Source organism: Trichoplusia ni, chromosome 7 (genome assembly GCF_003590095.1).
Source record: "Trichoplusia ni isolate ovarian cell line Hi5 chromosome 7, tn1, whole genome shotgun sequence".
In the NCBI taxonomy this organism is placed as follows: domain Eukaryota; kingdom Metazoa; phylum Arthropoda; class Insecta; order Lepidoptera; family Noctuidae; genus Trichoplusia; species Trichoplusia ni.
In genome coordinates, this window is record NC_039484.1 from 1,940,682 (window position 1) to 1,952,765 (window position 12,084).

The following is a 12,084-nucleotide window of genomic DNA, read 5'->3' on the forward strand; positions in this document are numbered from 1 at the left end:
ATGTAAATAAAAATGTTTGGGACTGTTCACGTTTTTGTGGTATGTGTAGTGTGTATTTCAACAACTTTTCTTACTTACACGGTTAAAGTAATAATTAAGACTACACTATCCGTAGAATTATTATTTATATTTATGTCAAACTGACCGTATTTTTATTATTATCTTCACATAAATATATTCAATATTTTTAAAATACATAATATTTCAATAAGAACCGAAATATGTAAAGTCTCTTAACTTTGATATTTCTATTTTTTATTCTTAACCAACCTACGAGTAATTTCTCTATCTTTCCTTATACAGTTCATAAAATTATATTTATTTTGGATTTGATGATGGCTTTTCGAATTTCCTATTTCTTTGACTTTTAGTCGGCAATGGTTTGCATCAGGATTACTTAGTCTAGTTTACGCGAACGTATAACTACTTAAAAAAACATTAATATTTAATATACATTCGGCTATTCCCCGAGCAAGTCTTTATTCAATGGAACCCTCATTTTGCTTGTTACACAAAAAAAGCATGAATATAACCCTAGATATTTTTCAAGGCTAATGATGCTACCCTGTTGAGTCTAATAGTGCAATTCCTGGACGTATCTAGACATATATGGTAAGTAGGCATAAAGACTAACCGCTAGGAACTGGGCAATAACTATTGGTCGTGTCTAGAGAGCTACGGCATACCACTACCATGAACATTCAGAGCAAGACTGATGTTAATGAGGAAGCGAAACAGCGCACTACACGTAAAGCGCCATCTCGCATCCACAATCAACAGTGTTAGTGTAGGATCTGGGGGTAGGCTCCTAGGTCAGTGGCGAATACTTGTTTATATGCATTATTAAAAGTGTAACCCGAGTCCAGGCTCCTCTCCTACACACTTTATGAAGTTGATTGCTCAGTGAAAGTACTTGATTATATACAAGTAAGTAATGGCTACAATTAGGAGGGGAAAGTCGGGCCTATTCGCTTTTACGAGCGGAGTAAACTAACAATTGATGAAGATGTTAAATTTAAACAAAGGCTTGGTAATCAAAATTAAGTATCTGCCTAGTATTTTTCGGTAATAGTCTATTTATTATGTAGAGAAATGAGATAATAAGTTGTATTACGAATATAATTGGTGGTATAACTTAGCTTGGGTGATGAAAGTAGTCAAATAGTTGGATTTAGGACAATCGAGTGTCAATACTGAGCTATATACGTTACCTCCCTGCAATAAGTATTTAATACATTTGTGCACCGCTGCAAGCAAACAAATATAAAATCTCATTTTTTTTATCATAATCTAATTCCCTTTCTTAAAGTTATGGAAAATATGAGGAATAATAGAGAAAAAAACAACTTTAAAATCATTTTCATCTCATTTATTTCTGCCATGATAACGTAAATTCTAAGCATACAAAAATATCAAAAGTTAAGAGAGCTATTCAAATCCCAAGTTCTTCCACTGTATCAAAGAATTTGTAACATGTATTCATAGTAATAATCCCAATATAAATATCAGATGCCAATACAAAAGTTGTTTAAATCAATTCGACGTGAAATATTGAACATAATAGCACCATTTCTTAGTTAAAATCACGTAGAGCACAATAACGGTCGTGTTCGGTTAACGTTACCATAAAGGCGGTAATTGTTAATTCGACACAGTTCTGTGCATAAATCACATCTAGTTGCAGGCAGAGAGGCGAATCTGTACAATTTATAATACATTACCGTACGCAGTACGCCGGCCGAGTACACAAGACTCTCGCATTCTAAACACAGGAAGCGATTCTAGATCGCAAATTCAATGTCATTAGCGTCGCTCTACCAACCGTTTCAATACCAGATCGACTAATATCCCATTTTTGTCATAAATCTTCACAACATTTAAATACAAACAAGTCCGTATTTGTGAAATTTTCAATATTTATTCGTGTTTAATATTCTGAAGTCCTATTTCCTATGGTTTATGTAAATAATGATCTTAGCTAACTTACTGTCACAGATTTATCTTGCGAAATAAATTCTTGCCGATTTATTCGTTGTCCCTGCCGGATTATACCTGACAAAAGCTGTTTAAGCTATTATCTGGCATAAAACTAATTGCTTTCTATTTTGCAACCTTATCATTATTACTCTATACTTTGGACTCCATAATTTTATTACTGTTAATGTTATCGATTTAAAGGTATGTAGTTATTTTACGCACTAATACGCTCGCCACAAACTATTTTTAAGATTCGTTAGCGAAAAATTGGAGCCTTCAGCCTTGAAATTGCAGCGTTCGCGTTGTTTTGAATTGCGATTCAGTCAGCTGTCGGCACATGCGGACAAAGCACGCGCGCCGCGCGCGCAAGCCGCCTCGCCTCCGTCGATCTTTTCGCGCGTTTCGAAATAATATCGAGCGAATTTAACGTCTTGCATTAATCTGAGTAAACATAAAAATGTCGTAAAAAGTGTATGTGATTACTTTTAAATTTGTGTTTTCGGTGGGTATTGTTAAAGTGAATAGTATTTTTTTGTGAACCGTGCATTGTGACCCGATCAATCACTTCATTGTTTGATATCTTATTGTGTTGCTAACTACACGTCAATCTGTCAGTTAATCGACATAAGTGATGCGTTTAATGGAAAGCATTAATTAACGAATTTGTGTCAAAAGTGTTGTGTTTATTCGGAAGTGTTTGGACGTTAAACTTGTTCTATTGGACCGGAGGTAGGTCGAACTTTGTTATTTAATACATCATGAATAAATTAAATCTTGTATTTTTAAGCAATTTTGTATGCTTCTTAATAACTTTATAATATTGTACTGGTCAGTTAAAAGGGTTACGAAATAGTCATTTCAGAAACGAAAATTTTATCTTTAAAGGAAAAACGGTACGAGTAAATAGACCAAAGAAAATTGTAGAGTTACAGGACAATTTTTTGTGTATGGTAAACGCGTCATTTAGCAGTGAATTGAATAAGACGAAATAATCCAGATAGTTTAGAACAATGAAAACGTGAGAACTAAAAAAAACTTGCAAATTGGCGTTAAAAAGATAATGTTAATAATTTTTGAAAGTTTGTTTAAGGGGTTGTTATGGCAATTAGAGAAGTGCTACACAGTAAGCCTAACTGATACTGGTATTTGTACTTAGTTTGCCTTTTTTAAATGAGTTTCTGATCCTGAAACTCTATTTTTCTTTGCTCTACATTCATTCAACTGAATGAACGTCTTTCTCCTATAAATCCTTTGATAAATACGATCGATTTGTAAATGGCACTTAATACTTGTATTGAGGTAACAATATGTTATGCAAATTATATCTCGCGTGCCCCTTACAACTTAATACTTTTATGAGTACCACAGAGCACAACTTACTTTATTTACTGGCTACTCTACATAGACTGGTAAATGTTATCGTAAATTTTAATATGTATGTAAATTGTCATTAACATCAAACAATTAAAAAAAAAGGCTTGGTTATTGGCAAAAAAAATGGAGTCAATTCAAGTGAAAAATAATGAGTAAACTATAAATTGCTTCTACTTATCTTACTGACACGTTGTTTACTAAATTTTGGATTTCAGGTTTCTTCCTTTTAAACATATGAAATCCTTTAAATGGAATAATGCCAGCACAGTTCAAAACAACAGCCAAGCATCCTCTATTCACAAAATACTTCATTTAAAAACAGAAGTTAACAATAACGTATTTTTATAAATAGATATAAATAACAAGTCTCGTTCCGGAATCTGTTGACGTCCTTGTGACTGCGACGAATTATCGCGCCATCGAAATTCACGATGGGCTAGTGCGGTGACATTGTCTGCTCCGGACTCCGGACTCCGCAGTCACCGTCGACTTGCAGAACGAATTCGAAATTGGTCCCGCCCGAGTTCCCGCGACCTTCGACTACGTATCGTTGCAGAATCGAATCGTCTCGTGGTAACTGTAAAACTAGTTTGGCTGTCGGCCGCTTCTCTAATAGGATCGGACGCGTTCCGCACTGCTGGTACTTTTTCAAGCAATTGCGTACGGAAGCAGCGGTCCGTTGGGATGGCGTTGTCGGTGTAGGATTCCGTCCTGGAAAGTGCTGCTTTGTTTATTGAAGATTGTTGTTCTAAAACAAGTGTTTGTGTTTTTCATTGACAAAATAATCTTATAATAACTTTTGGTTCAGAATTAGAAATCCTCTTAAGGACTAGAAACTTCTGTTGTTTCTAAAAAAAAGTAGCGTTTGTTTATAATGTAGAGCGCGTGCGATGACAGGTAGTCTTAAGTATATGTGCAAAGTAAACTAACTTCGATACGAGAGCATAAAAAAACTTAATAAAACATATGGATCCTTCATTCTTTTCCATTCTAGGATAAATATTGGTACCCACTCGGTTCGTATTTATACAGAAAACATGAGTAAGATCAACGAACTGTGAAGTTATTTTTTAGGTGTACTTGCGAAGTATTCTGTCGCCGTTGCGGTGCCCACTGTCGGGTACGATGAACCAATAGGTATCGTTCGGTATTGGCACATGTCTTATAAATCTGTCTCAATGAAAATGTACGGCTTGGGAATCTTAGGAACCTTTGATTTTTATAAAGATACTGACGAATATATTATCCAGGAAGGCATGAATTGATTTCATTTTATTGATGGAACTGGAAGTAATCATATTCACAAGAGCAGTTTTTCTAACGTTTGAATTTGGCTATAAAAATATTTGAGCACAAAAATAAATTTCAATTCATGTTAATATAATAAATTATAGGTGATGTATTGGTATTTAATAATTATAGATGTTTAGCCGCAAATAGCAACGTACGATAAGATTTTTCGTTACGAGTTATTGTTGAAATATGATAATTTTTGGAATATAGTAAGAAGTCTCTCGGAATAATTTGTGTTGTTCGAGAAAAGTGGTAAACAAAGTGAGGTGTGGGTGTCTTAATGGTGTTGGCAGCGTGGTTGTGAGGCGCCTTTCAGGTTGCTTCGAGGTGTGTGCGATGAGAGTCAATATTGACAGTACTTGGTCTCGAAGATGACAAATCGTTGCGCTAACATTTTTGCCACCACATTGTGGTACTATTAGTGTTTGTAGCTTGTGTGTGATACACATCTGTATCGTGCACTTTACTCACGTCTTCTCCTTACTTCCGCAACGTAATTGGAGGTTATAAATCGGGTGTCGATGCTATGATTGAAATTCATGTAGCGATAAGTGTAGTACTAGTATCAAGTTCCATCTATTTCCTTATATGTTTATAGTTGAAATCAGTTGAATATCCTTTTGTGCGTACTCAAATATCATTACAGTAGTTTTCCACTTATTACTCACAGTATAAAATACCTAATACTAAATAATATATTGACACAAATTATTATGTAATTTTTTGACGTGCCTCATTATGTTTATATTACACGTTCTAAGGTAGTGTTGAAAACTTGTCAGGTCAAGGTTACGAATGTTGACGTACAAATTGTTCGTCATTCTTTTGACACGAGATGTACTCATCTGTCAAAGTTATACCCTTGAGAGATGTGCGTCAGGCAACACAACACTAAGATCATTATTAAAAAAAAAGAGCGAGTACTGTACAGTCAGCCGGAAAAGTCGATGAACGAAATCAGATTAACAAAGTGACAGGAATGCGCCGTGACATTCTGAAAATTAAAGCTCAGTGAGTTTTCAGTAGAGTTCTGATATCAAGTCTATTTTGTGTCCTAGTAGCGACAACGTATGTAATTCGATTGTCACCGGGAACTTTGTCTCCGACTGTACCTACTTACTAAAGTTTGTGTTGTCTGCCAACTCATAATAATGTTAGTAAGTTAAGGTATTTTTAAGATAAATTCTTTAAAACTTTGTGATTACTTTCAGATATCTTTTGTTATTTTTTTCTAAACCTAAATAAGATGGCTAATGTCGTTAGATCATTAAGCCGGTTGATACAAAAATAATTTTATATTTAAAACCTAATTAGACTTCTTTAAAACTGTAAGATAATATAGTTTCTTTTTTTATTGGTGTAGAATACTAGCTAAAACGTTTGAATAGTTAGGGCCAAAAGGGCTTTATTTTTATTTTGTATTAGCTAGTGTTTCATTTGACTGTTTTTGCTGAACGGAGTAGTTCCATCACCAAGAATACATCGTAATCTGCAGACCTCTAGTCTCTACCGATTTGTAAGGTATTTAAGCAACATGTTTTACAACTAAAACTTAATGTATATAGGCAACTGCTGACAAGGCAAGGGTCTACCCTTCAATGAACTGCCGAAACAACTGTTTATGACAGGTTCACGTGTTATTATGTAGATAGGTACAAACTGATATTACACTATTATACAGGCTTTTCAAATAATAGACGTTATTAATTAACCGAGGTCTTAATACTCTTGGATATATTTATTTAGAAACCTGCAATTTTCTAAAAGTGCGAGTGTGCGACAAGTGCGAGACGCAAATGTTTAAAAAAATATTGATGACCTATAAAGTTTATACTTTTACTAAACGTCCTTTAACGTCGATTTTTATTTTTGTTTCTTGTTATAACGGCTAGAAAAATGCTTAGATATATAAATCAGTAGATAATAATTAAAAATAAATAAACTATAACAGTGAATGAGATACAGCTTGATGACGGACGAACTGACAGTCAAACAAAGAATGGAGCCTTTTTTATAGAGTTGCGTTATCCTTTGAATGCAGAACCCTAAGCTACAATTATATTTATTCATTAATATGCTATCCTTAACTGTGTCTTCCATGTTGCTTTACCTAACCGTCCGCTGAATATAAACATACTATATTGACGTTATCAGCGCCTGTCGCTCAAGGCTGAATACTGAAACGTCCGTCAGTTTAATCTGTGTTGTCTCTAGCAAGTACAGAGGCCACCACTCTTTAAAGTAAAACTCATTCAGTTGTAGAAGCAAGACAGTGCGCTACGCGATGTAGAGTCGTCTCTGTTTCACAATCGCAACTGCTTTAAACAGGAAAGGTGAAAAGATGAGGCGTGTTGACATCTAAGTTTAATTTTTCAATTTAAGACAAATCAAATTCGAATTTTAAAACAAATATTTTAATTACTCTATTATAATAGGACTTTTCGAATGTCAAATGCATTTGGCTACATCCCGATACGCTCATCTTTTAAATTACCGATTCCTAAATGCTCTAGCTGTGGATCCGAAACTGCGCAACAAACTCTACAGCAAACCACGCTGTCTTTCCATGTGGACTAAGAGTCATAAGGTTTATATTCGTAAATCATATCACCATGACGTATGTTCCGTACATTATTCATGCACAAGTCTTATTTGTTTCAGCTCTGTATTTGAGTCAATATCGTGCCGCTCTCAATATGGGATATAAAGTTCAGTTCCGATACCGAAAGCTGTTTTGAAACTGCCTTACGTGGCATGAAAGTTTTAGCGAAGAGCTTCTGTTTATATTTTAAGGGAATACTACATTTTGGCTTGTAATTAAAAAAGGGTTATTCATCGCACAGAATATTCTCATATCTGTGTTACAAGTATATTATGGAATGTTTTGAATAACTTATTAAATCTTTAAATCCTATCATTACTCAGTAGTATTTAATAAACGAATGCGATGCAAATGTTAAACACTAAATAAATAAAAAATACAAACATCTTAAAAACAAAACATTTTACAGTCATACATACATCTTAGTGAATGTAGTTATGGAATTATAAATATAAATAAAGAGGAAATGTCTAATAAATAAAAAAATGTCTAATACCAATAGAATAATAAAAAAATGATAACTTAGGTATTGATGTACTTATAAACGCCTTTCAGACGAGATGAGTTTTGCCGGTGAAAAGAAAATACCTACTCTTTATGAAGATGTCATTTTTAAGAGATTAGTTCTAGGCTGGCGTTGGCTCTTCCTGAGAGGCTACCATCACCTCCTAAACTAACATTATTGCAGTTGTGGAAGGGAGATGACGTTCTACAACGTGTAGAGCGCTGTCTCGCTTCCACTACCAAAATAATACGACTATAAGAGGTAGCGTAAGGCCTCTATATTGATTTGAGCGCATGATGTAGAGTTCCTTATTAGGTTTATTAGTTTTGATATTTTATTAATCTTGTTCTCCGGTTATTAATGTCCGTCACGTAAGATTCTGGTTAAAGGAAGTTATTTACGAGTCTAATTATACGCATTGACTATATAAGCTTACCGGCGCTACCTTAGTATTAAAAAAATATGGAGGAAGTTAAACGATGTTTTAAATCAGATTTTTAATATTTTTTGATATGTACATATATGCGTACAATATAAAATTATGATAGTGGTATCGAATGCAGCATTGACCTACACCACTGTATAAAGTGGGATTCACAAAAAAGTATGTAACATAATCAAAGAGTTCAGCTCTCTTTGATTATGTTACATACTTTTTTGCTTCTCAAGCACAGAAAAATGGTCTTCTAAAAATATATTTTTATAACATAATTAAAAATACGGTTACCTAACAATGATAGAGTAGCATCGCCTTGTGTAACAACACTTGATGTATGTCTGTGTGCCTGTATGTAAATCTACCGTTCACGAGGGCGCCATATCGGGTGTTTGCGCCTCTGCCGCGGGGCATTGAGAAATGTTTGAACAATATGTAGGTTTTGAGCCCGTAATATTCTAACTCTAACTCTAATTTAAAATTGGCTGCCATACATTCTGTTTCCGTAATAACCTATCTCTAATTTTAAACCTGCTGGTATATAGAGTCTTAAAGTTTTAGCACGACGCGCTAAAGACTCTTTGGACATAACTTTTTTCTTCTATACTCATTATACTCAAGAATAAGTAGAAATTAAGTAGGCCTTATCTTAGATCTGAAATGACAAATTGATATTGATGTAGAGACAAATTTCAGGAACTTGGTAATTACTTTTAGATGTGTAGCGAGATAAGACAGTTTTGCGAAGAGAAAGCGGTCAAATACAAACTCATATAAAATGATAAGAAATTAAATTCGGCCTTAATTATTTTTTGATATTCGTTTGTTTCTGCTAAATCTTCAATAAAGTGATTTGAAATATTAACTTAGTAATGAAGTTATTTCAAACAATCATTATGGTAATAGTTTGTTCCTATATATTTAGAAAAATATACGTATACGGGTTCAAAACAACTCAACGAAATTGCTTGGTACTAAGTGCTTTATGATGATAGGATATTTATAACAATCTTGTATAAAAATAATCACGTTTCGTCTGATGATTACGCGTCTAGCAACCTAAGAATAATTTGCTATCGTTAGCAATAATACGGAAAGCTGACTCAGAATAATTATTACAAATTAAACGCGCTTTCTCCTAACTCTACACGTATTGCATTTGGTGTAATACTGGTTTCACATACTATGTTGCATCGCTATTTAACTTAATGATTACTAGGTACCTACTACTATACAAGAAGTTTAATATAAGACTGTTCCAGTAAATTATTTTTTAAAGTTTCAAGAATTAACGTGGATGTTACGATTTGTAGAGTCGTTTTTCTTTTTGAATTAATGCTTCAAATATGCAATGTGCTTATGCGTAACGCTTCATTTTGTTTTCAAATATTTAGACAGCGCTTCGGTCTATGACTTGAGCCTTGTCTAGAACTTCATTACCCAACTACCCAACGTCTCAGGTACCTTCAGTGGGTACACAGATATAACTAAAACGCTTGTTTATCTTAGATCTTATTAGGAGACTGAAACGCGATAGCTATCGTCTTCGTATACTCGTTATACCTAAAGTCATGATAGTCAACAAGGCGACGAGCAAGATTTCTGCCGAGTAAGTAATCCTCGGTAATTTATTCGAGACATCTCCCGGCAATTATGCTGTAATATTTAGATGTGCTTTAGGGTTCCCCAGCATCAAAGGGAGGGATAAAATTATTTTGAAACATAATCTTGGGTTGATATTTTATTTGCAGCTTGGTTTAAAATTATTTTGGTGAATGTCTTTGAACTTTGATAGAATAAAATTGTAGAAATGTGCTTTTGCGTTGCTCTTGTAATTTGCTAAATTACACGCTGGTTTTAACAATTAGGTATGGATACATTAGAAACTGAATTAAAAGAAGGTCAGTCCTTTTAACAAAAATATTTAAAATTTCCTCAATCACTGTTAAAATTTTCATATCAAGCGTATCGTAAATCGTAGAGGCGTAAATCTACTCGAATTAAATTTTGATAAGCGTGTACAAAATCCAACTTTCGACTACAGAAATAAATCGAAACTGTAGGTTAGTATAAAAATGCGAGTTAAAATATGTACGAACGTACTTTTTGTGCATAAAGATCGTCTGGCCGTGTCGCGGCTGACCGACGTCGGTTGATTGTTTTTTTTTCTTTATTTACTCATCGATTGCAAACAGCCGTGCGTAGTTACGTGGAGTGAACCAGCCAGTGTTGTCCAGTGCACCTGCCGAGACAGCCGGGAATAATTTAACGCTTAATGAGTCGATGATCGCGGACAATTATATACCACTGCAACAATGATGTAACTGATGTACGCTTTATCGCTGGATTACGATTTAGATAGATGATTTTTATTTTGATTTTTGTGCAATTTGATCTAAATACCGATTTAGAGGTGCAAAGGTTTCAGGCGATAACATTGCGCTTTGCGTTTTAAACACTTTAGTTTCATAAATTTAACGAAGAAGTTTTTTTTTGTAAATACTTTAAAAAGACTTATTTAAACATAAGCACGTCATCATGTCATGATAGAGACTAATTAGATTATTTTAACAACATACAAGCACGCATGACACGCGAAGCTTCTAAGGCTGAGTCAATGCCAAAGCTTCAAGACATTACCATATGCCTTTTTAATTATACAAACTGTACTCCTCTATAATTATAATATTAGTATGAAAACTTGCCGCTCTGAATATTAACTATGACAGATATCAAGAAGAGGTAAACCGCCTCTACGGCTCTATATATGTAGAGCTCATTCAAGCTCAGTAATTTTTCATCGTAATTAAATTGTAGCAAGAAATGTGCACGTACTTCTCAGGGATCAGGGTTCAAGCTATCTCCATACCGAATTCCATTAAAATCCGTTAAGCGGTATAGCCGTAAAAACGTAGCAGATAGACAGTTACTTTCGCATTATTCTAATACAAGCTTTAATTACTCTTACGGTTCTTAATACAATATTTTTAAGTCATACGAAACCTTTTTAACAAATTATTACGAATAAACAAAAACATATACACGTAGGCACCTTTAATAAAGGGACAATAACAGTATCTATTTCTGGCCCGTGACTAATAAATTTTCATCGTTTAAGTTCGCGTGTCGAGACAGTAAGCTTATTAATAATCATCATTTACATCGTGATCTACATAGTATCACGACAAAGCTCTTTAGCGCGTCAAGTTAACGCTGATCGGTGAGTCTGCCCTTAGGAAGTGAAAGTATGCGACCGCTACGGCTGTATGTGATACCATCAGGTCTCATTACCTTCCTCACGCTTCATCTAATGAGCATCGCGACACTTCGCTACGGAACGCCCATTGTTGCACTTTGACTCACTTGAGGGTTTAATTACGTGCCCCCCTGACCTCGCTCGGGCTAACACCGATTTCATTGTGATAGGTGCTTAGTGCTCTGAACCAATCTCGCCGGTCACCGTTAGCTTGACTTAAATGCTTTCAATCGCTGTTAGCTCGCGTTTATTTTTTGTTTTATTAGGAAAGCTAGCGGAGTTAAGGTTCTGTTGAAATGTGAGAGGTCAGTAACCGGAACATGCAACTGAATCGAATATAATCAATGTTTGAATCATTGCGGGATTTTTATGGTGGACCTAGCTAGCGGTAAGAAGAAGTTATGGAATGGCTACTTCAAAATGACACAGAAAGCTATTGTCCATCATTTCGATGTTTAAGTACCTAAAAGCTGCCATCTTTATTCATGTACCGCGCATGTTCATGAATACCTAGCACGGACGTTTCGTACTTCCTTCATAAAAAATCTATTTTCAGGCTCGTGTTGACCGACACTGCATGCAAGCGCATGACGACTGCCATGTTATATTTATGTATGCTTGACCGCAGATCATACCGAACG

General features: G+C 34.7%; 1 protein-coding gene across 1 annotated transcript in view; it reads left to right on the forward strand.

The window, feature by feature from the left end:
* The first annotated feature begins 178 nt into the window (after window positions 1-178).
* Window positions 179-12,084, forward strand: part of LOC113495597 (apoptosis-stimulating of p53 protein 2) — a 264,952-nt gene continuing 253,046 nt past the window's right edge. Inside the window, exon 1 of the mRNA XM_026874390.1 lies at window positions 179-2,706. The gene's annotated coding sequence lies outside the window, so the exon portion shown is untranslated. The remainder of the gene's footprint in view (window positions 2,707-12,084) is intronic.